The 4,884-nt window shown below is 38.2% G+C and overlaps 1 pseudogene; it reads right to left on the bottom strand.

Annotated features, from left to right (window-relative positions):
* Positions 1-428: 428 nt before the first annotated feature.
* Positions 429-764, bottom strand: LOC150048597 (large ribosomal subunit protein eL34 pseudogene; annotated as a pseudogene).
* Positions 765-4,884: the final 4,120 nt, after the last annotated feature.

Here is a 4,884-nt window from a genome sequence, read left to right as displayed (position 1 = left end):
ACCAAAACTCGGTTCTGTTTTTGCATGCTAATAGTGAATAATTCAAAAGGAAATTAAGCAAACAGCACTACTGCATAATATAATAAAATGCTTAACAGCAAACATTGCCAACCTGAAAGTCTATCCACTGAAAACTTTAAAACACTGATAAAAGAAATTAAAGCAAACACAAACAAATGAGAAGATAGCCCATTTTCATGGATCAGAAGAATAAATAATGCTAAAGTGCCCATAATAATAAAGGCTAGTTACAGATTTAATGTGATACCTTCTAAATTTTTCTTTTTCTTTTTTTTCAAACCTTCTGACATTTTATTACACAAGGCTTTTTGTTTAACAAAAAGGTTCTTTCTTTGCTAGCAATTTATAGACCTCTTGCATCCTAGGCACACACAAGCAGCTTCCTATTTTTATTTAGCGTTCTGTCTCTATGCTTGGGCCTTCAGTACTTTCAAGATGATTTTCTGCTCCTCAATAAGGAAAGCGTGCTTGATCCTGTCCTGGACACATTTGGCACACATGGAACCACCGTAGGCTCTGCTGACATGTTTCTTCATTTTTGACAATTGCATAAAGATTTTAGGGCTCAAAGCACGAACCCCCCATAGTTGGCCTGGGCACACACCACAAACAGATTTTGGTGCTTTCCTGACTTTTTTTGGTGTAAAGGTAAACAATTCTATTGCCAGGGTTTCAGATAGCCTGGTTTTGTTAGAGGCTGTGTTGTTGGAAAGCCTACGGTGGTATGTTAATCACTGGACCATTTTGATGTCCTCTAGACACCGTCCCTGGAAGAGCCCTTCTGAATTTTTCATAGCATGTTTTACAGACATGAAAAAGATAATTCTAAAATTCATGTAGAATTACAAAAGAGGTTCAAAAGCAATTTTGAATGGTAAGGCTAAAGAGATTATATATTTTAATTTCAAAATATAGTAGAAAGCCACAGTAATAAAAAATAGTATGGTATTATAAAAAAACAGACATATAGACCATTGGGAAAGAAAGCCTCAAAAAAGATTATATATCCAGATGTGGATAAATAGACATATTGATATATAGAATTATAGATTTTGTAGATACATAAATATACATTTTGTGTCTATTTAATCTCCATATAGACATCCATATCTATCTCTATTTAGATCAAGCGATTTTTTATTAAAGAATTTATTAACATTGATTTTTACATCATATTTCAAATGACAAGTTTAACAAACAAGTATTCAAGAAGGGAGTCTCAATATACAATCACTGGGACTTTGTTTTTAGAACATAATCAAAATTAGGCTAAGGGTTTGTATGTCATAGAAACATATTAATTTATGAAATAAAACATTATGTCTATAGAGTCATAGGTTTTTATGTCTATATAGTTATGTTTATATTTCCATTACCATGTCCATAGCATTGGGTATGCAAATATTGAGTCCTCGCTCTTGTACTCTTTGAATCTAATAGCCACATATTAAGGATACCATGCGCCTTTTATTCCTTATGTCTTGACTTGTCTCACTCAACATGATTCGCTCTAGATTCATCCACTTCCCTGCAAATGCCATTATTTTATCTTGTCTGTTGGCTATGTAGAATTCCATTGTATATATATATATATATCTCCAGATGCAGTCAGGCATCTGGATTGTTTCCATCGCCTGGCTATTGTGAATAGTGCAGCAGAGATAAACATAGCTGAGCAGGTGTCCTTATCATATCTTCGGTTATGATGTTCAGGATAGATGCCCAGAAGTGGTATGGCGGGATCGTAGGGAAGGTCAATTTTCCATTCTTTAAGAAACCTCCACACTGCTTTCCAGAGTGGCTGAACTAGTTTACATTCCCACCAGGAGTCCAGTAGGGTTTCTTTTTCTCCACAACCCCACCAGCAACTGTCAAAATCTTGGCCATTCTTATTGGGGTAAGGTGGTATCTTAGGGTTGTTTTTATTTGCATTTCTTTTATGACCATAGATGTTGAACATTTTCTCGTATGCTTTTCTGCCATTTTAATCTCTTCTTCTGGTAAGTCTCTCTTTAGTTCCCTTGCCCATTTAGTGAATGGCTTGTTGGGTTTGCGGGGGATTAGTTTCTTGAGTTCCCTGTAGATACTGGATATTAAGCATTTGTCAGTTGTATTATTGGTAAATATCTTTTCCCAGTTGGTTGGCTGTCTCTCTACTTTTGACAAGGATGGTAAACATGCACAAAAAAGCAAATGATAGTGTTTTCAATGAATAGTGCTAAGAAAACTCGATATCCATATGCAAAGCAATTGGACCTTTATACCATCATAGTAGTACTCTTAGATAAATATTCTTATTACCATTTTATGATAAGTAGCTGAAGAAACATTCCTTTCCTTAGTCACCGAGATTGTAAATAATGAAGCAAGAATTTGAATTCTAATAGTTTGACAGTAGATTCATTTTTGGCATTCGCACTTTATGATTCTATATGGAGACTATATGACATCATACAAAGGGCATGGCTTTAAAAGTAGACAGTTCCTTAGTGATATTCAGTGTCCGGCTATTCTGACTCTGGTATTTCATCTTCTTATGCTTTTGTTTCCTTATCAGTAAAACAGAGTTGCTGTAAGACTCAAGTGAGATAATCCATATTAGTGCCTCGGTTGGTGTTTAATAGATATTATAAAATGCAATTCATTTCCCTCGGAGTGTCTGGCTTATAGACCATTCCCGAATCTTCCATGGATTTCCTGATTAGCCCTGACTTGAGCCCCAGATGGCACCGCAGTCATGTTGCTAAGGCGCCTTCACTTCTTCAGCAGAGGCCGGGGGCTCTGACCCAAGATGCTCCAGGAGTTTTGTTCTTCTTCAAGGAGAGGTAAATCTATCCAGACATCCTCTTTTTAAGTATTGAGGGTTGCATCTGTTTCAGACCAAAAATAATACCTTGTGATTGGAAATGTTTCAGTAACATTATTTGTGTGTTTTATTGAAGCAGAAGTTACAATTATTAGCGACACCAGGAATTTCAGACATTTAAACAGAGTCTCAGCTTCCTAGAACAAACCACATCCTAAATACCTCTTGTCCAAGCCCTGAGCTAGGGCTAGCCTTTAGAAGAAAAAGGTGGGCCCTCTGAGGACAGACTACACCAGACTGCCAGTGACAGGCAGACAAACCTGGACCTGGGCCGAGGGCTGCAGTGAAAGTGACCCGGCTCTATTAGCAAACAACTTGCTACTTGGCTTCAGTTACTTCTTATTCACTGCCAGTTTGGCTAGGTTATTCCAGCTCCCTGTTTGAAGTTGACCTTAAGGATTTAAAGGAATTAAAAACAGCATTTCCCTTCTCCTTGGAGTTCATTCCTTCTGCCACATGATCTCTTTATAGCAGTCATTTCAGCCAGTCTCTCACAACCCAACATCTGCTCAAAAAGAGGCAATACAAACCAAAACTCCAGCCCCCCTTTCCAAGTCTCAAAATCTTGCTTCCAGCCCTGGCCTCAATATGTTTTCTTATTTGTTTGCTGGTTATTTTTGTTTCAGTTGAACAATAATTTTAAACAGAAATGAACACTATTTTTTTAGTGTGAAGTAGGTGAATTGATAGGCATGTTGTGTTAAAAAGAATAATCAGGTCTTTTTGGAAACAAGTGCATCAATTATTTGATCTTAATGACTAATTGGACCTGTGAATTTATATATGATCATTTCTCAGTGATAGGGCCAAGAGTTGAGCAAAGGTCTATGTCTTTCACAGTTTACAGCTTCTGACTCCTTGCTGTACCTTAAATTTGGGGGAAATCAAAGAAGAAAATCTTTAGACTTCACCACAGAACCCCAAACATGTGTTGTCATAGTGGTATTCTCATAGTCTGGTCTGATATCATTGTTGCTTTAATTATATCTGTTCTCAGTTGAAAAACTACAGATTGGGAATTTTTAAGGAAAGACATGATGTGAACTTCTTGAGGTTTGGGAACATGGCAGCTTAGTCTGGAAAATATATTATGAGAAGGATTAAAGGTAAGACAATTCAGAACAAAAATTTTGATTAGGCAAAAAGGGGTCTGATGGGTACTTTCTCAGACCAAACTTGGATTGATCCTTTCTCTGAGGCAGCTGTCTCAGATAGGAGTCATGAGAAGGCCAGATTTTTCTTTGATTCTAACCTAGACTCTTGGCATCCTTTGGGGAAAAATTTCAGTCCTTCTTCATCTGGTGCTGGGTGCAGAGCTGGCATTTTAGATTGCTTGAAGGTGGGTCCATAGGAGCTGAGGCCTCAAGGATGACGCAAACGCAACTGAGGAACTCTGCACATCACAAATGGCTGAAGCAGAGGAAGGAAAGGGAGAGAGCATGAAAATCACAAAGACTCTTGGGGGTTGTACTGTGATGGCTTAGCCATGTCCCATGAGTATGTGGGGGCCACAAAGAACTGTAAATCCAGGCTTCAAGGAGAAGTTAGGGGATGTGCACACCTTCATTTTTATAGAAATATACTCAAGCAAATGGAAGGCAAATGAGATATTGCAATTATCCTCAAAAGAATAATTTCCTGAATTAAATCAGTATTCTAGCAAGCAGGAGGAAAGGATGGAAGCTATAGCTGGTAAGGATTTAGGATAGACCAGGCTTGATGACTGATTGGATATGAGCAGTAGGGGAAGTGTGAGAGGAATGCTGGGAAGTCTCCAAATATCTGGAATGAGTGATGGCAAGCACGCCATTCCCTTCGCTGACAGGAAGGATACCGGAGGAGGAACTGATAGGAGCTCAGTTTGGGATTGTGATTCTGAGGGGTCACTGGTGGTGAGAGAGGGTGTACGTGGTACATGGAGGAGCTCTGTCTTGAAAGAGAGATTCAAGCTGGAGATCAGCTCAGTACAACTTTCTGTAAAGAAAGAATTGGCAACA

This window comes from Megascapheus bottae, chromosome 21 (assembly GCF_031878675.1).
Source record: "Megascapheus bottae isolate mThoBot1 chromosome 21, mThoBot2.hap1, whole genome shotgun sequence".
Lineage (NCBI taxonomy): Eukaryota > Metazoa > Chordata > Mammalia > Rodentia > Geomyidae > Megascapheus > Megascapheus bottae.
Note: the sequence above shows the minus strand (reverse complement) of the source record. Positions and strands in the feature narration are given on the sequence as shown.